This window comes from Parasteatoda tepidariorum, chromosome 1 (assembly GCF_982258835.1).
Source record: "Parasteatoda tepidariorum strain Cologne lab strain chromosome 1, Ptep-v5.0, whole genome shotgun sequence".
Classification (NCBI taxonomy): domain Eukaryota; kingdom Metazoa; phylum Arthropoda; class Arachnida; order Araneae; family Theridiidae; genus Parasteatoda; species Parasteatoda tepidariorum.
In genome coordinates, this window is record NC_141755.1 from 24,955,618 (window position 1) to 24,982,866 (window position 27,249).

General features: G+C 28.6%; 1 protein-coding gene and 1 long non-coding RNA gene across 4 annotated transcripts in view; one reads left to right on the forward strand and one right to left on the reverse strand.

The window, feature by feature from the left end:
- Window positions 1-27,249, reverse strand: part of LOC107437872 (calcium-activated potassium channel slowpoke-like) — a 222,539-nt gene that overhangs the window by 145,007 nt on the left and 50,283 nt on the right. The window lies entirely within an intron of this gene.
- LOC122269283 (uncharacterized) overlaps window positions 21,730-27,249 on the forward strand; it is a 123,857-nt gene continuing 118,337 nt past the window's right edge. Inside the window, exon 1 of the long non-coding RNA XR_011636642.2 lies at window positions 21,730-21,985. This is a non-coding gene — a long non-coding RNA (uncharacterized LOC122269283). The remainder of the gene's footprint in view (window positions 21,986-27,249) is intronic.

Genomic DNA, 27,249 nt, shown 5'->3' on the forward strand with positions numbered 1-27,249 from the left:
GTTATTTTTAAGTGATAGTTCAAATGACAATGATAGTAGAAAACATCGCTAGCTAACTCGTGTAGAAAGAAAATTTTGTATAGTATTCAAAAAATAAAACCGTGTTTATATTGCAGAAACGATATTTTCCAATTGCTTTCATATTTAATAGGATAACTATTATTAAATATACCAAAACAATTATGTTTTACGTCATAGGACAAAAAAAAGAAAGAAATTTTGTTCTGTAGAAAGATTGAGATGAAGAATTTTACTCCTCTCAAATTTCACTGAATCAATAGTTATTTACTTCTGTCCTTCTTTTAAATAAATATTAATTAAGATTTTTCGTTTAAGTTGCGGCAGATCATGCATAAAAATTGTTTGCCAAAAACTTCCTTCTTCATATAAAATAACACATTTTTAGAAAAAAATAGGACTTTTGTTAATTAGCAATATTTGTTTTTAACTCAAAGATTTCGCTTTATACAAATTCATTTAGAGATCTCTATTCTGATTATGCTGAAATATATTGACAGTTATTTTAATTTAAACATTTTCATAGAAGTAGAAGCATCTCACCAAATTATATGTTTTTTGAAAAAATAATCAATACTTTTTAAATTTAAAAATATTTTTTTTTAAAGTCAAGACAAATCCTTTCAGCAAGGTTTTAGAATTGGAAAATAAAGATATACACATTTAATAAAACTTCGTTACATTAAAACATTATTATTATTACAATGATATGATTGTTTAAATTCCCTGTTTTGCCACTACGACGATGTTGGTTTATTGCAGAGGTTCTCAAATTGTGCTCCGCGGAGTATTTAGTGCTTCGCAGAGCACAAAATAATTCACGGAGTTTCACGAAAGGGTTGGACAGCTCGAATGCATTTTTGAAGAAAACTCTGAGAAAAAGAACGCCACTTTCATTCTTCTCAATTAATTCTGATTCACGAAACCACGTAAAAGTTTGTAACAAATATAACAATGTCAAATTTATAAAATAACATAACTGCAGATCTGTAATATATTCCCAGAATTTATTTAATTTATCTATTTCTTGAAAGTGTGTGTTTTATCTATTGAATGGGAAGCTTGGCTTAACCCCGTCCCGCCTCCTGTGGGAGGCATCCGGGGAGGCAGATGATCCATTGAACAAACATAGTGTAGTTTTTACAAGTGAAAGATGATAAATATAATGGCAACTATGAACAGAAGTAAAGATGATCAGTACAATAGACAAAATATGGTTTTTACAGGTGAGTGAAGGGGTTGTACGACGCAACCACACTGCTCAGTGAGCAATTATAGCAATTACACTAATAAGTTGAGACATATGCGATGATGATGATTACAGTGGAAAGCATGAACAGAAGTAAAGATGATCAGTTCAACAGACATAAGGTAATTTTGCGATGTTCCATAAGGTAATAATGTCTGATTGACATAAAGTCCGTCTAATTGCAATGATAATAAATACAGTGGTTGGTTGGAACAAATTTAAAGATGGTAAATACAATGGGAATTATGAACTGAGACAAAGATGGTCATTACAGCAAGAGTAATGTGATTTTACAAGTGAATGAGGGGGTTGTGTGACGCTGCAACAGTGCCCAGTAAGCAAGTATAATATTTACAGGAGAATGTTGAAACAGATGTGAAGATGAAGGGTACGGTGGTAATCATGAACAGAAGTAAAGATGTTCGATTACACAAACAAAATATGGTTTTTATATGGGGGGGTTGTGTGACGAATCTACGGCTTCCAACAAGGTAAGGTCTAATTGGCATTATATCCGCGAGCTGTAGCAAGATTTCGATCTGTGTAGTGATTGTTATGCATAATGATTTGACGACTGTGAGAAGTGTTATCTGTCGATGATTTCCGGCGTATGTCTCTCGAAGTGTGACTTGATTATTTCAATGATTCCCTGTTTAATCTGTTTGTTTCTCCAATTCTGTCTCAATTGTTCGTAATTGAACCCGGCAGGGAAGAAGCCTGTTCTTATGGTTTGGTATTCGGGGCATCTGGTTAGTATGTGGTCCAAATTATCGGTGGTGTTACATGAGGGGCAGTTAGGATCTTTATGATGAAAGCGAGCCTGATAGGTGTGTTGGGTACCGTGATCTGTTAAGAATTGGTTGAGATAAAAATTACTGTTTAATGTTCTTGGGTTTACGTTTTTAATTAGATTATAAGTGTGTCGACCCTGTTCATGTTCTTCATCCCATCTCTTCTGCCATATGTCCAAAATCTCGTCTCTCTTTTGCTGCCGAATGGTTCTTCTTGATGGGCAATTATAAGTATCGATTTTTTCTAGTTCGCAGGCCTTTTTGGCATAAATGTCTGCTTTTTCATTTCCCTCGTGTCCCACATGGGCCCTTATCCATGACAAGCCAATGTTGTTTTTGTGGTGCATTTTTATCATAGTTACGAGATAGTCCGCGTCTATCTATTGAATGGGAAATGAGCACAAAATAAAATAATAAAAGAGAAACATTTAAAATTGTGAAAATATAATGTAATGCAAGTGTAAAGAACAAAAAATACCTCGTTTTGTAAATTTTTTTTGTTTTAAATTCTTTTTAATGTGTACACACATTCCAAAAAAAAAAAAACTTCAGCACTATTCAGCGCAATTTCGGCAAAAAAATTTTCCAATTACTGATCTCAAAAATATATTTATGCTTCTAAAACTGTCATGACCATGAAAATCAGGATCTGTCTCGTAAAATTGATTAACAGGTCCACGGACCGTAAATTAACGTTATTCTAGTAAGTTATCTTCTGTTCCAGCCTAGATGTTGTTACAGACTGATACGATTTGTTTGTTCAATCAAACTGAAATAGTGTAGTGTTGCTAGCTGAGTGAGAGTCTTATAAATGTAGAGAGAGATGTTCTTTGTCACCTGTTGGGCTCAAACCGGAAATTATTATTCTTTTTAACGGCAGGTACTGAACTTTCGTTCATTTGCCCTGGAAAATGCCAGAGGTGTTGCTCTTTAACGTGACCCGATGGCCACCAGTGAACCTTAGTCATGAAAGTGAGAAACATTACCCGCGCCACACTACCACACGTAGCCGTTCAAAGAATGGTCCACATTCACACATCACACAAAACAGAGGACAACACAGAGAGACACATCTATGCCCTGAGCGGGATTTGAAGCCGTAACCATTGGCTTCGCAGTCAGGCACCGCTAACCACTCGGGAAACTGGGTCAGTAGCTGTATCTTAGTGCTGTAACCACCATGGCAAAGGGGTAAAATTGCAAAATTGCGTTACGAAGCTTTATATGATAATCTTATAAATTAACGGTGAACTCAACTAAGTTTACTGAAGTTCTTTACAATTAAGGTCACCGGGTAATTTTTATTTACCAAACAATGGAACTGGTATTATTAATTAGCGACCTACTATCTTTTTTTTCAGAAGTTTGTTTTAATTACAGGTGCTATTTTTTCACATCCTTCCAAATTTTATCGAAATTTTAAAAAGCGTAGAAAAGGTTTGAGAACTTCTGGTTTATAGTACTCAAAAACATTCGAACACAATTATATTTTATTCGCGTTTTTAACGTTGCTCACCACTTAAAATTCTATCTAAAACTATCGAATTATTAATCTTACACAATTTAATGCAAAACATTTCATGTTTTATGTTTATTTTTGATGTCTTGATTGTTTTTGAAATATAAATGCCATGTTTACAGTAATTGATTTGTTACAAGCAGAAGCTTACGATAGATTCAAGGTCAAGTCATTTCAACTAATCAAAACAAAAGCAATTTCAAAGAAAAAGCAGGAAACGCAAGCATACCAATTTCTGTTTAATAACAGATTGATTGCTATCAGTTTAAACACATTTTTAAAAGAATATGTTTTCATGGAAAAATGAATTATATTGCTAACAGGTGGTACTTCATGACACAGACACCCAATCATCACCATGGTAACCATTGCAGAGGTACAACTAGGGGAAACAAAATGATCTTAAGTAACATACTCACGGAAAGTATCAGACATTGTGTTCAATTGTAAACAACAATTATGTTTCCTGACTCAAAAATTTTACATGGTGATACCGAATATTAAAAATGAATCTGATTTTAGATCGATTTGCGAACGGCAATAAAAGTTACTTTCTTTATTGCTATTTCACACGATCTTAGGCTTGTTTATTTCAATTTTGACCATTACAATATTTGAAAGTCATTATTTTAATAGAAATATTATAAGAAATTATTTAATAGAAAGATAAAATATAAATTAAAATTTTAGAGAGGATTATAAGTTTTATTTTTAAATATCAGTTTCAAAAGTAGGTGATTATATTTTATATTTATTCTTTTATATAATATTCAAAATAATAAATGAAGATCTTTAAATATTGTTGAAAAAATAATAAATTACAAATAATCTAAAATGTGACTAATAAAAATATTTAACAGCAACAAACGATGCGTGTTTAGAAACAATATTTTGAAGGAATTAAATGGTACAAATCTAAATTTCGAAGAATGAAGATTGTCTGCAAAAATTACAAATCACTTTAAAATAGGAAAACTAAAATATATTTTAGTTGGTGAAATTATTATGTCATGTTTACATTTTGCGCTTGTGTCAAATCTCTGAAATTAATTATGTAATTCTTATTGCTTTGTACTCATTTGTTAAAATTGCTTATCCAAAAAATAGTTTTTAATTAGTCAAATTTTTAAAGTCAAATTTTTTTAAAAAAAATTGATTTTTTTGAAATGTGATCAGTTAAGGAAAAATACTGTTTACAAAATAACGTCTAATTTAACTGGAATTTAAGTGTAAAAAGACAATAGTACTCTTTGCAAACATAGTTGAATAATAAAATGTTAACTGCTTAACTATTGTGCGGTGAACCAAAAAAAGATACAACCCTGAATAATTTTTGTTCTAGTGATAGGATTTTATTTAATTAAGTGACAATCCTAATGAAATTTAAAAGCACAACTTTATTAAAATTACTTGACTGATTTTGTTTGAATTTTATACTTAAAATTACATTGCGTAAAATGGTGAACGCATTTGTGCAGTTCACAATTTTCATCAACCATTATTAAAAAAAAATTACAAGCAATTATTACAATTCTTTTTTTTTCATGAATCATTTTTGAATAAACGAGTTTTATTAATGTCTGCAAAATGTTATAGATTCAGTAAAGAAGTTTCCGAGATATGAATAAATACACAAAGAGTGAAATTAACACTTAAAAGGTCCAAACTTTCGACCGACCTCCAGATTAAATTATTTTTAGATTGTGGCTGCCTCCTTCGTTTCGATAACCAAGCTTATCCGCCCTGAAAAGGTATACTACATGAAAGTACGTTTTGATGTCTGATTCTGAAATTTAATTAATAGTTAGGGCTAATTACTTGACAAATGAGAAGCCGAAGCGTAGAACTATGAGGGTTTACATCGATTTCATGAAAATCTGATCGTTAGAACTTTAAGTATTCAGGGTGATATCGCTTTTTTTTGCTTTATCTTTTTTGAACTTTCAGCTATAAAAATAATGCACTAATGTTAGCGATCAAGTAATGTAAGACAAAAGTTTTCGAAACTATTACTTATCAAGAAAAGTGCATATAACTTTTCGGAAAGATACGTTGAAACAGAATTCTCAATGCAAATCAAATCATTCTGCTCTCTTCATCAGAAAATCGACTGATGTCGATCATTGAAAGAACATAATGAGTCCTATAAAAAGGGACTAGACAGAAGATAAAAAAAAATATCTGGGGAATAAAATGAAGTAGTAAAAGGATGGGGATCGTGCTTTATCAGGCTTGGCGCCAGAAATCTGCTAGGGAGGAATATTTTCGAGCGATTGGTGCTTTATTGGGCTCAATGGAGGATCTCTTTGTCGACGACTTCATATCGCCATTTATTTTCTTATCTTCTCCGCCATATTATGATTAACTAAATGTGTTTATCCTAATCCACCCACTAGATTGGACATTTCGGTATTAATCATAATTATTGGGTTTTATTGAAGATATTTATTTTGATTAAAAGGGATCATAAAACTCCAGTTTCTTAATTTTGCTGGAACGAACGAAAATACATAAAGTTCTTTATATGACGGAAAAAGAAATATATATATATATATATATATATATATATATATATATATATATATATATATATATATATATATATATATATATACATATATATATATATATATATATATATATATATACATATAAAGAATAATTTTTATCTTAGGATAATTATTCTTTATTCAGAAATATCGCTTATTTATGGCAATTAGATGTGTCTTGACAACGACTATTTGCTTTTACCATTCTTGTTTCTCTACCATTTAGTTTTTTATTTTTATTTTATTCATGTTTTTCATGTTAATTTGTATATATATATATATATATATATATATATATATATATATATATATATATATATATATATATATATATATATATATATATATATATATATATATATATATATATATATATATATATATATATATATATATATATATATATATACATATATAATATAGTTATGCCAAACGAAATATATAATACATTTTATTTATTTTCTTATCACCTTTTTAGTGTGTTCTTTACTAGATATTTTCAAAAAATTAAATCCTAAGGATAAATGTTGATGTGTTGCTTCATACACACTGTTAGAAATTTCTCGGAAAAAATGGCTAAGTAGCAATTTATTTAATTGTCCTTTTAGCATATTCAAGCAAAAGAGTCAAATAGCCATAAAAAATGGTGTTCAAACTGTTAAGCGTGAGAAAAACCATCTATTAACTGCTTTCTTTAATGTGGTTAAGCAACCAGAATTTTATCCCACCAACTAAATCCATCTTAGAAGTCATTTAGTTCTTTACAGCTGAGAACATATTAAAATTGAGAGAGCTAATGTGTCAATCTCATTACCGACAGAACGGGGATTCGAGTCCCAACATTGACACCACAATATTTCCTCCATTCCTTTAAACAAATAAAAAGTTTACTATCTCCTGTACTCCTCAATTTGTGACCATGGACTATTAGAATACGATATTCTCATTCACGCATAAATGTCAGCCTAACACGAAAAATGTAGTATTTTCCATCCCTTACGATAGCTGAGACAACCAGATAAACTATTCAAACCACATACTTTGTCCCATTTAATTAAACATAACACAATCACAATTTAACTCCAATGTCCATTACCTAACTAGAAGCCCAGCTTTAATGTTCACTTAATGTGTTTCTTTATTGTTTGAAACCATGCTAGTTATAAATGGTTAAAAAACCACATAGTTTTGTATTCATGGTTTTTAGCACTACTAGTAGTATACGGTTTTCAAACAGTAAATTTAAAAAATGTTCTTTATTGTAAACTTTACTGATGCCGGTTATTTGACCTCAATTTTTGAAAGAAAAGTCTATTATTGTACCTTAGAAGTATATAGTTGTTAAGGTGATAATGATTCGCTAGATGTTAATTATACTTAGAAGATGACAACAAAGACGGTTTATGTTATTTTATTTTGATATAAAAGTGTAATTACAATCTCAAATTAGTTTATTGTTCATTAAATGATGCTCAATATTTTGAATAATTGAGAAAGGCTTCAGGTAAATATTATTGATGTAATAACTCACTCGGTCTATCAACAAAGAAAAGATCTTATGAATTATTGTCGATGGTAAAATAATTCACTTATTGATAATATTCAAACGAAAGAATTTGGTAACGTTGTTTTGTTTGGTGAAGAGAATTGTTTGATGAATCGACCATTTTTAGGTCAAATTCGGTAATTTGACCTATAATTAAAACTACCAAACTTCTGAATTTGTCAAGTGAACCCAAGAAACGACATAATTTATTATTTCGACATAATTTCGTTAGAGTATTAATTAAATGGGTAAAACTTTTGCGCTCTTAATTAGGATTAAATTTTCCTTTAAGCGCACTAGTTTTGTCTGCATAAACTTTTGCGATTTGTAATTTTCTCTTTCTAATTTTATATTTTTAGAAAATACATACATTATACTGTAGTAAAGAAAATGACTTAAAGATATTTTCCCCATGTTTTATACTTTTTTAGAAAAATTTACATTTTAATGAAGAAAATATTAACCCATCTCAGGATTTGTTACTTTTTTATGTATTTTTTATTTCCAGACAACATACGCATTTCATTAGTTTAGACAGAAACGTAAGCCCTATATTATTATATTTGTTAAATTTTTTTTGTTGTCTTACTTCTTTATTTTTATTTATAAACATCGTAAATTAGAAAATATTGTTCTCCGGTTTTTAAAAGTCATAATTATACTTAAAATAGAGCAACGTAAGTAGCTTTTATATTTTACCATACACATATTTAGGTTTTTATTTCATAAATAGAAAAAGAAAATTATACAGTACATTAAGTGTATGTCATAATTTATCATTCTATTCTTATAGAAGAGGAAGAAAATGAATTTCACAGTACTTTGAAAAAGACGCCGTGAGCATTATCGTTTAAATCTAAATGACTTTCCCCGAACGCTAAAAAAATACTCTTTGCTTTTATCCTTTAAGTGCTTGATAAAATCATCAATACTTTATACGCACACATTTAGAACATATTTTTTTTATCTATTTTTTCTTATTTCGGAACGAGAGAAAATGCATTTCGCTATGATAATGGATTTTGTGCTGTGATGTTAAGCCGTATCTTATTTGAGAGCATTTTTATATTTTTGTGTACTTATGAGTGCATGTAATGACATTTTCTGTTCGAAATATAAATTTAATATAAGCACACGCAACTAAATAAATCTAAAATCTCTCATCAGTTCAAGGTGGTCATAACGTATGTTGCCTATTACCTTCAATAAACACACAAATTATTATAAGTCTCATTCGTTATTTTAAATATGAATTTACTCTAAGTGTATGCTACTGAATAAGTATGTATAAAATCACGTTTCAGTTCAAGTTCAATTTTTCATAGATTTTTTTACATATTACTTTCAATAAAAAAGCACGTTTCATAAGTTTCATTCGTTGTTTTAACTATAAATTTAGTTTAAGTGAAAATTAATAAATAAATATAAAATCTCGTTGGAGAATTGGTAATTTAATCCAATAGGCAAGGAAGTTTAAGTCATAAGTTTAAATCATTATTTTAAATATTCATTACTTAGTCTAAGTACAAGTCATAAACTAAGCATCAGTTCAAGATAGACATAATGTATGTAATCTATTACTTTCAAATGATAAAGAAGGTATAAGTTTCATTCAGTGTTTAAATATAAATTTTGTTTAAGTACAAGTTACAAAGCAAGGAAAAACCATGCATCAGTTTAAGATCGACATAATGCATGTTACCTAGTACTTATTTTTTATTACTTAATGCATGTTATCAATAACTTACAATCGGCAGCAAAGGTATAAGTTTCATTCAGTGTTTAAACATAAATTTTGTTCAAGTTCCTAAAGTAAAAAATCACGTATTTGTTAAAAATCAAATTTACATCTGTATATTAAAGCATCTGAAATTTTATTCATCTGAAGCGTTGTCTGTTCTTATAGAAAGACTCTCTGGCAAGTTATAATGATATGGAATAAAAACTACGTGTAGCTAGTTTACATGTGGGAATATTTATCCCATGTACATATAATAAAAATATCAAAATTCAACTTCTTGAAAAGAAACTGTAGGGGGCTTGATTAAAAGCCTTTTGTGCTCACATTAAATCGAACTACAAGATAAATATTCTATCACTGAGTTGGAATTCAGTGCTATGCTTCTATTACTAGATAATAGTTCGAATTGTGCCCAAAGATTGGATACTTCTTTTTCTTAATTCATGTGTGATATAAATTTTGTAGGAGAAAGTCGTGTTGAAAATTCGTAATTTTTTTATTTTGAGAACATTATGACATATTTAATGGCTTAGTTCAAAGTTTCAAAACTAATCAATATTTTTTTTCAACGGTTTTTTGGCTCTTGCAGAAGCAGAGTTAGTAATAACCAATTCAATTTTGAAGTCTATGCAATCTTAAACTTTTTTTTTAAAAAGTTAACACTTAACTAAATACATAAAAAAGTGGTTATTAGAATTATTTTTTGTTTTTTATTTTTGTTGGACTACGAAGACATCCCTCATTTCTTGAGGCAGTCTTATTTGTCAATATTATATGAGATTCAGAAAGATTTATGAATGCTTTCGAGAATTTTATTATTCAAATGTTGATTTTTAGGAATAAAGTTTATATAAAGATTTCGATAATTTCACAAGATCAATGAATGAGTATGATTTGCTTGTTTAAATATAGTTTATAATAATAAAATGGAGAGTTTGTGTGTGTGTGTCTGACCGGGAATTTTTTTTTTTGTAATTCCAGAACCATTCGTTCTATCGTCCTTAATTTCGAACAGTGGTTGGTTGCAAAAAGCCATTTTATCCTCCTAACTCCAGAATCATTTAAATATTAAAATAGTCTGCTTGGGAGAGTTGTCTTTTTTGCATTATGCAAAGCGAATCAATGCAAAATTAAGTTTTTGCATTGGTTTAGCATCAGTCATTGCTATAAACTAAACTGTAGACAGTCCCGTTTTTTCCAAATATTTAATTTTTAAAATAGTTTCACTTAGTACGAAAGACGAAGATTTAAGTTTATCTAAGCAACATTTTAATAGAGAGTTCGTGAATTTTTAAAATTGTTGATCCGCGGAATTCTTGTAAAACTGATTTTATATTAAAATATTCAAGTTACATACTTTAAAAATACCCATGTGTCCAAAAATAGTTTAAGAATAGTTTTAAAATTCTTTTATTTACATCGAAACACGCAATTTCCAACGTACATATCGAAGTAACATTACAATGAACACTTTTTGATTCTTTTTTTTTTTTGGATAGCGGGATTCTTTTAAAACTGATTTCATACTAAAATATGGGTGTCATTTTCTATGAAAATATATTTATATATGACAAGAAATACTTAAAGAATATATAAAAATAGTTTTATTTATACAGAAACACGCAATTCGCCGTGTATACATCGAAGTAACATTACAATGGACACATCGGGGATTTTTTAAAATTGTTTTGAATAGCCGCATTTTTTAAAACTGATTTCATAGTAAAATATGTGTGTCATATTCATTGAAAATATTAATATATGTCTGAATATCTTTAAAGAATATTTTTAAGATAGTTTTATTTAAACCGAAACGCACAATTTCCAGGGTATATATCGAAGTAACATTGAAATGGACAATTAGCGAACTTTTTAAATTTTTTTCACCAGTAGGAGTTTTTTAAAACTGATTTAATTCTAAAACATGAGCAAGATATTCTCTTAAAATACCCATATATATCTTAAAATGTTGGAAGTACATATATTTTTAAAATAGTTTTATTTAGTCCAAAACACGCACTTTCCAGGATATATATCAAAGTAACATAAAAATGGACATTTAGCGAGTATTTTAAATCTTTCAGAATTGCGGGTTTCTGTTAAAATTAGCTTCATAAATGTGTATTTTCATAAAATATGACGCCCATATTTTATGAAAATACACATATATGGTTAAAAATACTTAAAAAATATTAATTCTTAAAGATTTTCTTTAGAAGATGCTGACTCTCTGATCGTTAGATCCAAGTCAGACAAATGTTTGTGAGAATTGTCCTTAAGGTTAATATTTCATGAAAATATACTATAATACTCATATAAGTCTAAGAATAGCTTAAAAATGTTATTAAAATATTTATTTTTATTTAGTTTGAAACAAGCGGTTTCCAATGTATACATCGAAGTAATGCCTTGTAAATTTTGAATAGCGGGATTCTTTTAAAAGAAATCTTAAATTTTTTTATTTCGATCTTACTCCTTGCTCTTTTTCTGCATACCTTCGTAATTCAAGTTTTTCAAATGTTATAGATTTTGTGAAACAAAACGCAGCGTAGCCTAAAACAAAAAAAAACACACTTACAATTGCAATAGCTTCAAACAGATTAAAATTTCAAAAAAAAAAGAAAGAAAGAAAAAAACTTTGCGTTAAGTTCATAATTATTTCTGTACCTTTCTGCATACCGAATTTTAATTCCTTAGTTGGATTTTTGCGACCTGTAGAGCGGTCCGTATGATATTTGTTTTACAAGTTTGAAAGTTAACAATTCTCAAATTAATTAGAGATTGTAATCTCACTACATTTTTTTCACACAATAGGAATTTTAATTTCTAAGTCTTATAATTTATCCTCAGCAAAACAAAATGTAAATTTAAGTTGAATACCAAAAACAGTGACTGTTGTGGGGGCTCCAGGAGATTTTTTTAATGTAGAGAGATAATAATATTTGCTAGGTAACAGCTCTGTTTAATAGAAAAAGAGCTTATGCCCCGTTCTTTAACACATATTTATATTTTATTCGTTATTCCTGGAAAGGTCAATGTTTAACTTAGATGTCATTTGAAAGCTACATAACAGAATTAGGCTGTTTAAATTTATTAAAATTCGCGAGATTAGGCTCATTGTTAGGAGTTTGAAATAAGTTTCCATCAAACGCAATAGATTAATGCCAACTATAAACGAAAAACAAGTCATGCATGAAAAAGCAAACTTAATGGCGAAAATTAACGATTCTTTGAAGGAATTCCGAAAAAAATTGCCGAACTATTATGGGCGCGAATGAGGCTTAATTAATTTTGATGGTACAACTGATGCTATGGTAATTGGTGTTGTTTTAACAGGTGCCAAAAAAGCTAAAATAAGTGCCGATGTATCTAATATAGATACTAAGGTAATGGTTTTTTTACGGTTTCCCGAAAAGGATAAGTACTGGATTTCATAAATTTTAATGAGCGTCAGTAATATGCCAAATGATACTGAGTATAGCTGATGTTATATTAATATTTTAATGAATTGAAATTTCAAAAGTGTTTAGCTTAATTTTATAACGTGAAATCACCATGGAGGGCAACAAATCATAATAAAAAAATTATTTTAATCATGTCAGTATATGCCTTTCAGTGTTGTTCATTTTTTACTATTATTGTTTTTACCCGTATTTTACTATGATTGTTTATGTACTGTTTTTGTTTTTACTCTTATTTTACGATGACTGTTCATTGTTTACTATTTTTGTTTTAACTGTTGTGTACCATTCTTGTCTTACACAGAACGGAGTTTCAGCTGCATAAGATTATTTAAAAATAAAAACACGTTAAATTTTGAGAAAAGCTTTTTCTTCATTTTTTTATTCAAAAATATACCTTTATGTTCCGGTTTGGTAAATTTTCATTCGTAAAATGGAATCAGTTTTCAAGAACTTTTATTTAGTTCAAGAATCATTCATTAAACTGGATCAAATTTCAAGAAGTTTCATTCATTAAATGTTCAAGAATTTTCAATCGAGAAATTGTTTTTATAGTTTGAAAAGTACTTTTGTCTCAATAAGTTAACTTTTCCTTTTGTGTATCACTCGTATTACCGTATTCCAATATTCCACGAAACAACTAAAAGCTATCGATTTTGTGTCCAACTCAAGTAAGCTGACGTCATGGTCAATGTTGCTCTTAATGGAAAAAAAATTGTGTCAATGGAGAGAACTTTTATGTCATCAGTTTTTTTTTCGTTTAAAGCAGATAAAATAAACAAAAAAACAGGCTCATTAAAATCCTTCCGATATTACAATAAGATAACAAAAATTTAAAAATGATTCTGCTTTTAATTTTGGATATTGAGATATGCCTTGTACAATGTAATAAAAATAAGTAATGAAAAGTAATTACTTTTGTTCACCTTTTATTATATAATGAAATCAAAAATAGGTATAGCATAATACAAAAAGATGAAATTTGTTTAAACGTAAACAGAATATCAAATTTCAATAATATTATTTTAAAAACCACAATAAAGAACTACCCTGTTTACAATTATAAAATTTATGGTTTTCGCATCATCTTTCAGACCATAGTTCACTTGTAACTAAATAAACAAGAAAAAGTTATCTTCAAACTGTAGGCAGTAACAGAAAACTTTTATAAAGTTTTAAAAAAAAAATTTAGTTTTAAAATTCAATAAATTCTAAGAAATTTCAGTGAAATTCGGATATGTCATTAATTTATACGGCCGGTTCTTATCTAAGAGAAAAAATAAAGCCTAATACATCTGCAATTGACTTGAACTTCAAAATTAGTGTAGAAATAAACCTTAATTAATACGCTTATGACGTTAAGATTCTTCAAACTCAGTCCTGGGATGTACACATTTTCCCTAAGTTACAGAATCAAGCTAGAGAGGCAAAAGTTCCGGGTTCGATCCCAGCCAGAGCTAAAGGACATTTCTCTTTCGCTCTCTCATTCTTGTTACAATGGTGACCTCAGACAACGAACACGAAACTCTCTCACTCTTGGAAGGATGGTAGTACCAGCATGTTTTGCCTCATTTCACGGTTCATGACCAAACTGAAGATAACATTTGCAAGCATAACTTTGTTCAGTAATCTAATGGAGATGTTAACTTTTCGGGTAATAACTCATTTTTACGGTCAGTGACTAAAACACTCTTTGCCATTCACTGAACGTTAAATAGAAATTAAATTTTTTAAAGTGCACCGCTAGCTCTTATAACGAATAATGACAAAGGGTCTACAATAACGCATATTCTAAGGCAATAATTATAAAAGATAAAAGAAAGCTAATATAACTTGGCGAAATAGATATCGCTATATCTTAATATAATTCAATATAATTAGATTCTGAATTTACGGATTCTAGTTATTTTACTCTACTTGTTAATTTAAAGTTTTAATTTTGCGAATTTTCAATAGTGCTTTATCTGCTTCATACACGTAGATACAAATTCTGGTAAAATTACCAAACTGTATGGTAATTACATTTCTGGTAAAAAAAAACAAATTCTGGTTAATGAAAATAAAATGTACTGTATTTAAACCATTCATTTGGTAATTTTTCAGTTCACATGGTAACGGTTGTCCAGAAATTCTGGTTTTAGAAATAATTGCTCTTATTTCCACACATTTAATAAAAAATACAAAACTGAAAATTAAAATTAACACATTATAAATGGTTTTTATGCCATGCTCTAAGGCATCATCATAAAATTACCTCATTTGACCACATTTACCAAATTTTATCACGTGTTATAAAACAATATTTTATTGTTAATATTGGCAAAATTATTTCGGTAAAAATTACCGTACATTTCTAGTGTTCCCTTAGATATGGTAAAGTTACCATAGTCTGGTAGTTTTGACTATACTCTTTTTTTCTGTTTAGAAAAACAATTGAGAAAAAATTACAAATTTTCAATCTAATGAAACTATTAATATAAGACGTTTTTCTTTGCTTAAAATTTTGCAATTTTAGCTTATAATTCTATTTAGTCATTTATAATAAAATTGACATCCTCTATAAAGGATTTGAAGGTTACAGATATTTTTTTAAAGAAAGAGTATTTTCCTGTAATTCCGAGGCAGTTTTTTTTTCAAATTTTTCATTTTGTTTTAAAATAAAAATTGGAAGAAAGGGTATAAAAAGTGGGTTAGTGGGGACAAAACAGCTGCCCCGATCGAAACCTAGAATTGGATACTTTCCAAACTACTGAAACGTTACAGTTCTAGGAATCTAAAAATAAAGATGAAACCATCCAAAAACCGTTTATAAAGTACAGTCGAACGGAAAAAGCGAACATAGTTTTTTACATTTTCTTTTTTCTCTGATTTCAAACAGAGAATCCAATGTTAGTGTTCTTTTAACGAAACGCTTTGCTCATCGGATTGGAAATTCAGCTACGAAATTCGTCAAGAAGGCAGAACTTTAAATATATCTAACATTTTTCACCACTATTTCAAATCATAAGAAAAGTTGTAAAATGTTGTAACTTAAAAAACCGTTGTTAGTACTTCCCAACTAATTTTTTTCTTAAATATTTTTTGGTAAATACTTTTTTATTGCATATTGAATGCAAGTTTCAGTTATTTCTTTAAAATGAAAAAATATTTATCATAAAACTATATTAATATATATTTTATAAAGTAAACTTTCAAATTCATTAAAAAAATTCGATGAGTTCTTATATAAAAGAAGAGTTCTTAGATAATAAATACTAATATAAAGCAATTTTCCGATATAGCATAATAGTATAATTTTGGAATAAGATACATTTTTAGAGATTTTAATGAAATAAATTCAGCTTCGAAGTTGTATTTTCGATGCTTTATTGTAAATATAATGTGCGATGAAAAATGCTTGCATATTTGCATAAAATTATACGATATCATAAAGGAAAAACAGTTTAAGAAGGATTCGGCTTTATAGAAACTAATACTTTTATTTAATACACTAATATTACAAAAATTTTAATAATTCTGAAAGAAAATGTAATAAAGACTTTAATTTTTGGAAATCTCAACTTACAGCTATTACTGATTAGCGAGGTATTACTGATTAATAGTATAGCTATTTCTGAGAATTTCGATGATGATCTTTAAAACAAAAAAATTAAAGTCATTTTCAAAAAAAAATTTATTTCACAGTTCTTAAGTAAAAGAAAAAATAGGAATAATAATTTATTGAAAAAAATGTTAAAAATAATTTTGACTTCCATTTTTTTTTTAATTTTACAAATTGCATTTCATACGCATGCGTGCAACACACTTTGTTTACTCGCAAAATATTAATGGTTATGAGATGAAAGATTAAATCTTGCACAGACCTGGGTTTTTAGGAAAATTTTCCCATCATCAGTAACAAAAACTTTCATTTTCATAATCTTTTTGCTGCATAGTATTTTTCAAACATTTGAAAATCATTATTTTCTTTTTACTGTCAATTTAAAGCTTTAACTTTAGCTGCAACTTATTTCTTTTGTGAGACATAAGATCGGTTGGATTACAACATTTCTGATTTAGCACCCTGTCATTTATCTTACTGATAAGGGTGTGCCAATAGGACAGCGAAACGTGCATAGGTTGCTATAAAAATTGTACCATTAGGGATTTTAAACGATGTTTTTAATAAAACTTAATATTATCGTGGAAAAAATTACTCTCATAATTTCATGCATTTTTAAACGCAAATAAATAAATAAATAAACTACAAAATGGCCTAGCTGGACCAAATTCAGTATTAAATGTGTTAAAAATATAATTATTAAAATGCTTTAATTAAAAATTCCACTGTACTGATATATTATGTACTTTATGTATAGTGATAAAAAAAACTTATGAATTCTGGAAAAAAAATGTGGTTACAGATTATTCTTATTTTGTTTTAAAATTTTTTTTTAAATTTTTTTTCTAATTTTATAAATTTTTTGACCCATTCAGTGAGTACTTTATAAGGAAAAGTTAATATTTCGTTTACAAACTAAAATTTGCTACATCTACTTAATCATTTAGAAAAATTACTTTTGTGTATAAAAAATATTTCAAATGATGGTTTATCACGAAAACTATTCTGTAAATTTAATGAAACCCGAAACATAAAAAGATAATTTAGTCAGTCAGAAATGATTTTGAAATTTATATAAAACTCGTTAACATTTAAATATTTTGCATTAACTCCGGCATCTCCTATAAATAAATGTCTCTAAAAATTAACCAAAAATGTTAGATTTTTTTTATCAGTTATTCCTTAGCGTCTTTATATAAGATGATGTATGTGCTATTTTTGTTAAGACATCTAAAAATATGTATAAATATTTCATTTACTTCGCTTGTATAAAATCATTAAAACAATTACAGGAAATAAAATGGATGAATGGTTTAAAAACTGTATATTTTGGTTTTATAAATCCCAATTTGTTTTTTTTAAACCAAAAATATCATTACCATAATTTTACCAGAATTTTTTTCTTCGTATATTATAATAACAGAAAATGCATCATGGGAGGAAAGTCACTTTTGTAATAAGTTTCTAGAAGCAAAAGTTTAGAAATACTGTTAAAGAAAGTTACATCCAAGGTTAACAAACTTTTACTAAAGTGAAAGCTCTATATGTAACGTAGGAGATTTTTCTTTAGGTCGGCCATAAGCAATAAAACGCATAGAGCAAACACATTTTTTTTCTCCAAATTTTATATTTTTATTTTGTTTTAAAACAGCTTTTATATCAGACCTAAAAGTTGTATCCCCCAGCATTATGGTTGCTGCGTCTCCAAATACGAAATTTATGACCTGTAGGAATTCCCAATTTCGCTACCCGCAGAAAACGCCAGAATCACATTCTTTAAAGAAAAGAAAGAAAGTAAAAAAAAAAGTGATAGAATATGTTGCTGAAATATTTCTGCAGGGAAAGGATATGCCCGAACGAAAATCTAGATTTTTAACGCTCCGTGGCTATTGTCATGAAATTTTCAAAGCGCTTCAAAAATTTCCAAAAATATAAGAGAGAAAAGTAGGAAAAGAAATCCTCATCTTCTCCCGAAATGTCAGTGTTATTATGGACAAGAATTTGAACTTAAAGCGTACCAGGATTTTAGAACTAGAAATAGGGTTAGCTCTTCCATCTCCCTATCAATCATTTCTTTTTTTTCGCTGACGTTTGGAAAGTGTTAAAATTTTAGTCACGTCTGAAATGGGGAAACGACATCGACTGGAAATGGGAAAAGTGAGGGAAAAAAAACACATTCCGAAAATGGACTCTTCTGACTTTAACTAATGGATCATTTACCCTTAGTGCTATACGGTTTATTTTAGTCTCTAAAAATGTGAAAATCAAGATTTGCTTTAGTTGATTTAAATAAATGAATATAAATTTCCTCGACTGACAAAAACGTACGTTAATATGAAGAAACGAAATATTATGCACGAAATCTTTTACGTTTAAAAAAAAAAAGAAAAACTATCCCCTTATGCAATATTTTGCTTTTTTAAACTTTTTTGAGGGCAAAAAAAAGTGAGTCAATTTTTTAAAAATATTTTTTTAATACATATCCGATTCAAAACACTGTTAGAATTTCTATTTCAAAATTATGATGAAACTACCACTGCAGTCTGTGCATCAGATTGACCGTAAAGTTTGGGATTTAGGAACAATTCTTTACCTCTACGGTTTTGAAACCATTATCAACTGGTATACTCAAAATACAATAAACGCAAAATTACATGGTATTTTTAATTACTTACAACTAGCGTGGTTTCAAAACCATATTTAATTGGATATTGGACTTAGGTTGTGTGTGGTAAAATGAACAGTGACAAGAGTCATTGTAATGTCTAAACTGGGATTCGAAGGCCGGGATAGCCTGGTTGGTAGGGCACTGCGTCCATGTCCGAGTGGTCTTGGGATCGATCTCCGCCGGCCGAAGACTCCCCGTGTTTTAAATGGTGACTGATGCACGTTAAGTCTGTCGAGTCTCAAAGTCTTCCATGTCCCATAACAAATCATACCTCTGGAGGTACTGATCCAGGAGTTTCCTTGTCTTATGGATTGGTTCAAAATTACAAGGCTACAGAGTTGAACATTAGTTGTCGTAAAACCAAAATTAGGTCGGATGTTCAGCGACGGTTACTACAAAAAAGCAGGGATTCGAACTCCTATTCAGCCAGTCGTAAGACTGACGAAGTAGCCTATAGTATGCACCCTGTTGAACAAATTAAGTTTACTGAGAAATTTCAAACAGTGTGGAATACGATTAATAAAAGAAAGAAAAAAAGGAAATAAAGTGAACAAGTCAATTTCAGATCCCTAGGTACATGCCAATGACTCTAGAATTCAGTAATAATAATTAAAAAAAGAAAATAAGAAGCAAAACACATAATCGCAAAAAAAGCTGAAAAGCTGGAGTCCTTGATTTGGAGCTAGTCAAAAGTTTCAGTTATAAAATCTCCATAATATAACATAACCACGAAAAAACATACACAGAAAAAAATACTGCTAGAAAATTAGCAGATTTATTGAATAAATTAGTAGATTAGCAGATATTTTAAATTAGTAGATTTATTCAATAAGAATTATAAGAGCTGCAGTAGTCGTATGCACATCCAAAATGTAGTGATTAACTAAATAATGAAATGCTCTAATACCATAAAAGAAACATTACGATGAAGTGGATTATTTAACGTTAAAACTAAGTAAAACAGTTTTGATTCGACCACCTTTTAAGAATGTTTGAAAAAAATTAATGCACGCACAACCAGTTATCAAGTTTTATATTAATTAATACGATGCTTGCGTGGATTCCATGCAGAGTTTTTTTGTCTTTATTACCCTTAATAAATATTTTTAAATTTTTTGTCTAAATTTTATCCAAAATAAGCACATTTTTAAAAGTGATAAATATTTAAATGTGAAAACATAAAATAAGTGTTACGAATACTGAAAAATCATTTTTGAGGTCAATGACTGCAAAATTAGGCCATCGATGCCAGCATATTTTCGTAATTGAGTCCAAAGCAGGTGAATGGCAATAACTAAGCTGGTGTCTGATATTCAAACTGATTTCAATGCTATAGCGATTTGCCAGATTACGATAACGTTTGTGTCTTTTTCCACATAAATAACAATGGGGAACATTTATTTTTGTTTTTTGCTGCAGAAACTTTTGTTTAAACGAATTTTGTATGCTTTTAAGTAGCTGATTTTAAATTTGCAAACGGTGCTTCTCCATGCTAAGCAAGTCATAAAAGGGAAGCGGCTCTAGCAGCGTGCGATGATATTTGAGGGCACGGGTTCTTATGCAATTTCAACTGATGATGTGCTTTTGAGGAAGTCTTCAAGAAGTTTTACATTTACATTAGAAGTTTTACACTAGAAGAACATTTACAGGACCCTCTGTTATACATAATGTTTTTAAACTTGTACATTTCGACCGAAAATCAGCGAAAATGTCATTTTAAAAAAAATCTGTAGCCTTAGCAGCAGAACTAATTTCTAATCTGAAATGCCCTTTACCCAATTAGGCAAGATCACGTATTTATTAAGATGTAACAAAAATGATTCTCCTGCGAAATCATTTGATACATTTAATGTCTGTTTTTGTTGTACTTTTCCAACAAGAATCTTTTTTTTTTTTTTAAATTGTTGCATAAGAAACAGCGTACCTAAATTGATTAAAACTTGAATATTTGTTTAAAGTAATTCTCCTATAGCTAAATAGTACAAAAAGAAAAGACCTAAGAAGTGACAAAAAGAAAGTGTTGCAGAAATCGCTCATTTCGAAAGAGTACGTTTGTGCATATTGATTACAACTTGAATATTTGCTTAAAATAACACTCCTATAGCTAAATAATAGAAAAAGAAAAGGCCAAACAAGTGACAAAAAGAAAGTGTTGCAGAAATCGCTCGTCTCGTACGAATACGTCTGTGCATATTGATTACAACTTGAATATTTGCTTAAAATAATACTCCTATAGCTAAATAATAGAAAAAGGGAAGGCCAAACAAGTGACAAAAAGAAAGTGTTGCAGAAATCGCTTTTCTCGAAATAATACGTCTGTGCGTATAACTTGATACAAATATATTCGCAGAACAATCCACTGTTGCACAAACTTTTAAAGCGGTTAAAAAAATTGTTCAAACTTATGATAAGAAGGTGGAAAATCTTTGGTTGCAATATTTACTGGTTGTTTAAGGAGCCATATTTATATGTATTGCTAAGAATAAGATAAAATTAAATTTAGAATTCATTTTTAACTTCTGCAAATTTTTCACCTTTGCTTTAAATCTGATTAATGTTATTTCATGTTCAGGAAACTGGAATTTGTTGGCTAAGTGCCCGACGAAAGATTTATGACTAAATTACTAGACATTCTTCACAATGCTTCCAAAATCAGAGATGTTTGGTAATGGTGTCATAAAAGTTTTCTGCACATAATACTTTTCTTTTAAAATAGTTGAACATAAATCAATTTTGAATTCTTGGAAAAAGTTTCGGAAACTATGGCATGCCGCAGAAATATTTCACTAATATTTTCTATTTAAAATTACTTAAACATAATTTTATAATATTTAGTTCGCAGGTAAGTTCGTTTCTTTTTTATTAAGTCTTAAAAATTTTTATGTCATTAAAGCGTTTTGTTATAATTATTTCTAACAACCGGAAGAGGATATTTTGTTCGATTAGAATCTGCGCTTATTTTTGTTCGAGTTAGTTTATGTTAGGTTAATTATTTTATTAGCATGCCAAGAGTAATTAATGATTAATTGTTAAATTGCATTAATTTTCTAATTAATTAAAGCCAAGTATAAAGAAACTAGCATTTTTAATATTTTCCTTTCGTTTTTATTCAAGATATTAAGGTTGCAAGAGCTGCTCATGATATTTGTGCTATGTATGGAGAGGGTGCTAGACCTGGAAGAATCACTCGTAGTCAAACTTAAAATTGACTGTTCAGTTGAGTTTAACGAAATTGATTCGACGAAAATTCATTCGACCAACTTTTGCACAGAAATTCGCGCCAAACGACTAACAGAGAGGACACTAACAGAGAAAACTGAACTCTCCCACACATTAAACTTTTAATCTGCAGGAATTAAGTTCTTAACCCAACATTTGGAGTTTAGAATTCAAATTAAATTCGTTTCATCTAAAAAAAATTCATAAATACAATCAGGCTTAAATTAAAAAGAAATATTTAATGCATAACATAATAAGAAAAAGATTAAGTTTTCGTAGTATTGAAACAAAAAATTATAGAATCTTGTCTTGAAGTGCTATGTATGGAAGTATTCAAAAGTATTCAGGTTTTATGATTGTAGCTTGTTGAAAAAAAGTTTAAAGCTTGAATAAAAAATAAAAAAAACTTCCTTTTCCCATGATGATGTTTGTTTAGCAATATTTCTTAGAAGTAGCTTTCCTTATAGAGTTAAAAAAAAGCTTAACCTATCATATTTATTTCGTTGAGTTTATATTTTGTTCACTTTAAAAGCAATAAAAATTATTTTGCAGAACCTTTCAAACCGAAATATAAAGAGTTTGAAGTACTTTCACAGTCGGACTTCGATTTAATGAGTTTATCAAGAGAAAAAACATTGTTCTGTAAATGTGACTAAATAACCCATTTTTTAAAAAGTGTTTTTTAATTGCATTGTTACGAAATTGGCGACAAGATTATCTCACAAAAATATAAAGTTTTCATAAAATTGACTTTTCATATTTTCTCTGTACAGTCCGCAAAACAAAAGATATCACCCTGAATAACTTTCGTTCTGAAGATCGGATTTTCACTAACTAAGTGTCAATTTTATTGGTTTCTGGGGGTGATCTAAAATATGCTAATTAATAAGTGCTAACTATTAATTAAGATACGAAATCATACACAAAAACGTACTTTCTCCTAATAAGCATATGTTTATTTCTGCATATTTGGAATCCTAACCCTTGAAATAGGGTTAGTCGACAAAATTGTTTAAAAATTGGGCCGTAAATTGGGCCGCAATAAAGGCTTATATATTTGTCGATAGTCCAGAAAACAGGAAACTGGAGTCGAAACGGCACATGAATATTTTAAGATAACCCATAGACTAATTTAAAAGAGGAATACTTCATTTTACTCGGTTGCTAAGTAACCAAGCTCTGACGGTAAAAAAAATGAAATAATGTTCTTGATTGCTCGGAGAGGTTCAATTAATAGTTAATCGAAAATATCTCGAAGTCTCTAGGTAACAGATAATTTTTAAGCTGATTTCTAACCAAAAAGCAAAGTTTTTTTCTTTTAATCTGCTTTGAAACGAAAATTTGAATCGCTTTATAAATTGTTTATGATTTTCCAAGCTTTTAGAATTTAAATACATAAAGTTTTTATCCAACATTATTTAAATTTTTGTTGTTGTTTTTACTATACTTATACGAGAATTTTATACTGAAATCAAATTTTCATAACTTATTATAGCTATACACAAAATTATAGAGATAATCATTTTTACCAGCAAGAAAGTTTGTTCTAGGTAAGTTCTTCTAAGCAAGAATGTTTGTAGAAACAAAAAAAGTGCTTCAAAATAAAATGTATATTGTATATTAATTCTAACGCACATTCACAAGGGTTTCTATAATTTACTATATTTATTTTTTCTTAAACTCAAGGAATTGCTGAATGTTAAGTGGCATTTTAAAAACATTGAAATATGTTATGCTTAAGAATAAGATATTAAAATAATATGGTGCATATTGTATGATTCATTGTTTAAAAACTCGCTTCATTCTGCTAGATATTTAGATTACATGGTTTTCTTTGAATAAAGATGATTTGCAAATGGCATCTTCATGTTTCGATACATTCTGAAACTTATGTTCGCAAATTCACCATAAAATGTCGTACAGCATGTTCTTCAACTGTGATAAGCTACATTTACCATCAAATACTGCTACTATGATTTTTTTGTTTTTTGTTTTCTTTCATATATCTGATACGATGCTCTCTTTTTAAACAGAGCTCGTAAGGTACTGAAATGGGGGCACAAAAACTTAAAAGATAAAATATTCAATTTCATTAACTCAAAATATCTTGTCTCAAAATTTCAATTTTAAAGTTAGGAATAACTTTTACAATATTGATGCTGCGGTTCTCCTACGTTTTGAAAGACCATGAGAATCCTGTTAAAATATTAAAATGCATATGTTTACTTTAACGAGCGTAAAATCCTTATCAAAATAATGATCAAGACCCAAATGAAAAACAGTATAATTGATAATAAAAATTCAACTGCCTTCAAAAAATAGGAAGAGGAAAGTAAAAGTCAACATGTTTCAAGCGTTCAAATATAAGCGTCCATTCTCACGACTTGTTTGGCGTGAATGACTTGTGACTTTAATTATTGGACGCTCAAAACATGTCTATTTCTATTATCGATTATTTTTTTAAATTAATGAAGTTTTAATATTTTCTATTCAGTTTCTTGGGATTATCCATTTAGTAACACAGCATATTAAATTACTTCACTCGATATTAAAATAAGTCTTACGTAAGATACAGGCGCAGGTTCTTAGATTGAAAAAAAATAATTCACAACTTTCTGAAAAAAATTAATGCAGTACATTTTTTTTTGCTGCAAGCCTTAGCATTTGAAATTTCAAAAGTCGAATGTGAAAATGGAATGTTCCCTAGCACCAGGAATCGAAATTAAGTAGTTACAAGGACAGCTATTTCAAACAAGTTAGCGTTTCCGTTCTACTCGAAGTTGTTTGAAAAGGTATTTTTTATCGATCAATTCCAATTTCTACATATATTCTACATATATTTTATTCTACCTATATTTTAGGGTATACTTTAGGAGTATTTAGATCGAGTTTATTTTTATACCATTTCTTGCTTAAAATATTTAAATAATTTGCTTAAAATAAATTATTCAAGCTGTATGATTTCATGCATTTATAGTATTATAGTAAACGGGACTTACATCGCATATCCTTAAACCTGATACCACTATCATTAAAAATAATGAAAGCTAATTTTTATCCCGTTTTAATTTTCAAAAAATAATATCTTGGAAATCGTGCTAGAGTGAAAAATTAAACAAAATAATTTAGTATATTTTCCGGAAAGAAAACTACATGGTATCATAAAGAAAGAGTAAAAGATATAATGAAATAATTAGTTGGATAGTTCTGTGAATCACACGTGGTCAGATAATTAAAAATTTAATTTCGCAACTAAGATGTTAGGATGACATTTAAGATAATGAGATATTTTAAGAGGCTTAAAGTTTGGCTACTTGTTCGACAGCCTTTTATGTTCGGTATTTTTATTCTCTTTGTAGTGACTTCTAAAGCGTCAGCACTATTTTAGATAATCTATGTTGAAGTCACAAGAAACAAAAAAAAGTAAAAAAAAACAATCAGTAATTTATATTCTTTTTTCAAAAAAAATAGTACGTTTAGTAAATAATCAGCTGTTTTGCATCAAATAATTTTAAACAACGGAATGTTTTTAATTTCTTAACAAGGTTTCATTCTTAGCTAGCAGACAATAATTCTAAGTTCCTTTTTTTTAAAAAAAACTTGACAGTAATTTAAAAAGGAACTTTACTCTAAGGAAAACCTAAATTAAAATACGAAAAAAATTATTAGTATATTAATTAAGAAATAATATACGCAGTAGAGTAAAGAATAAGATTTTTAAAAATGCTAAAATTTAATTAAATCGTTGGTAAAATAGTTCTGCGAAACTCTCCAAGACAGGTGATAAAAAATTTATTTTAAGATTAAGAAGATATATAAGATGTTGAGAAATTTTAAGATGCTCAAAATTGTTGATTACGTATTCGTATTACTAATTATTAAATATATATTGAGGAAATTGATACATATATTATTCCAAATCTATGCATACGTATGTATATTATTGAAATTGTATCAATTATTGAGAAAACAAGTTAAAAAATAAAATACAATCACATTAAATTAGCACAATCTGGTGTATAATCATATTCTATTAGAAGAATGATTTTATAAAACTCGACATTCGTTGAATAAAATGTACTTTATTCAATAAAATGCTTTACTCAAATTTCTTTACTAAATTGCAAATAAATTTTTAGATGACTAAAAAAGAAACATCATATTTTATAGTTTAAAAAGAAAAAGATTAGCAATCGGTTATTAGCGAAAAAAATATGAATGAAATTTTACGCTAGACGCTCGTAAGTCAAGTTCCTCTCGTAAGTTAATAACATTTTAATGTTAATTGCCCCATTCAAAAATTTCTTCATTGTCGCCAAATTATTTTTTTTAAAAATAATTAATTTTTATTTTTCTCAGCTTTTAATAAATAAAAACAGTTGAAACTTTAGATTTTTCAATTGAAAAATATGTAGAAAAAATATGTACGGAATAAAACATTGCGTGCCTTATAATTCAAAATTTTTTCATCCTCAATTTAATTAAATAATAAAAAATAATAAATAATTATTAAAAATTATTTTTTGCATGAAATTATCTTTGGGTAGATGAGTTTTATGAGTGGGTGAAATTATTTTTTAATTGCATCATTAGTTTTTAAAATATGACTAAAAACACAAAAAGTGTAATTAGCATTAAGGTGTCCAAACTCTGAATCGCTCTCCTGACCAAACTATGGGGACCACATTTCCCAGATTTCGGCTACCCCCTTTATTTTGAAGATTAAGAATCCAAATATGTAAGAAAAAATACGTAGTTATTCAACGAAAGTACGTTTTTGTGTCCGATTTCGTAACTTAATTAATAGTTAGCACTAATTAATTAACATATTTGAGGTCACCCCGAGGAACCATTAAGATTGACACTTAGTTCGTGAAAATCTGATCA